Source organism: Limulus polyphemus, unplaced genomic scaffold (assembly GCF_000517525.1).
Source record: "Limulus polyphemus unplaced genomic scaffold, Limulus_polyphemus-2.1.2 Scaffold2010, whole genome shotgun sequence".
Lineage (NCBI taxonomy): Eukaryota > Metazoa > Arthropoda > Merostomata > Xiphosura > Limulidae > Limulus > Limulus polyphemus.
This window is the reverse complement of record NW_013667620.1, coordinates 160,159-161,313: the sequence shown is the minus strand read 5'-3', so window position 1 is coordinate 161,313 and position 1,155 is coordinate 160,159.

Genomic DNA, 1,155 nt, shown 5'->3' with positions numbered 1-1,155 from the left:
CATTGCTAAGCCCGAATGGCATCACACAGTATTGTCAGAGACCCTGGCTGTAACTAAATTCAGTCTTAGGTTTATCTGCTTCAGCCATTTTCACTTAATGGAAACCCGACTTTAAGTACAGAGTTGAAAACAATCTGGCTCCACTTAGAGCATCAATAGTATCATCAATTATTGGTAGTGGGTAGGAGTGATTTTCGGTTATAGTGTTAAGAGCCCTGAAGTCCACACAGCAACGTTGGGTCTCATCCTTCTTCTGGACTAACACGACGGGAGCTGACCAGGGACTATCTGAATTCTCGACTATCCCTTCCTTAATTAGGTCATCCATGACCTTTTCCATCTCCTGTCGTTTTCCCGGAGCTATTCTCCTTGGAGGGATCTTTATTGGACGGTGATTGCCTGTGTTTATTCTGTGCTCTACCAGGTCTGTGCAGCCGAGGTCATTATTTCCTTTCGAGAAGACGTCTGCATAGTTCGCCAAAAGTTTCCTAACCTGAAGAGCCTGTAATGACGACAAATGGAATATGCTCTTTTTATAGAGGTTATTTATGTATTGCTTTGTGATTATTGTTAGAGAAATGGAGAGTTAACTGTTAAACATATTTTTAATTGTATTACTGAGAAAATATCATATTTTAAAATAACTATTTCGGTTCTTTGTGGTGGACACAGTAGATAGTCCAACGTGGCTTTGCTCTAAAACAAACAATACAAAAATAATTTCTATTTTGGTATTCTTAGGAAAAAAAAATGAGTGTTTTATAGGATTTGTCTTATTGACAAATTTAACCCACAGATGAAGATTGAAAGACATATAAAGATTTAAGAAGAATAAAATCAGAACTTTTTGTCTTTATTGCGTAGAGCTTATAAAAGAGTGCCATACTTTTGAAAATGAACAGTATGCTTGAAGGTAGGAAAACGATATTTATTCTTTTATCGATGTGTATTTTTATTTATTTATTCAAAATTAGTAACAATACAAGTTTACAAAAACATTTTCATTTTGGTTTATATATATACCTGGAAAAAAGTTAAGCACCCCCAAATATTTTTCAGGATTGCTTATTGAAAATAAGGTTTAATTTTCATGATGTTGAGCAATGTTCATAATTTCAAACATAATTAAAAGGATGTGAGCGTTCAGGTGTGACA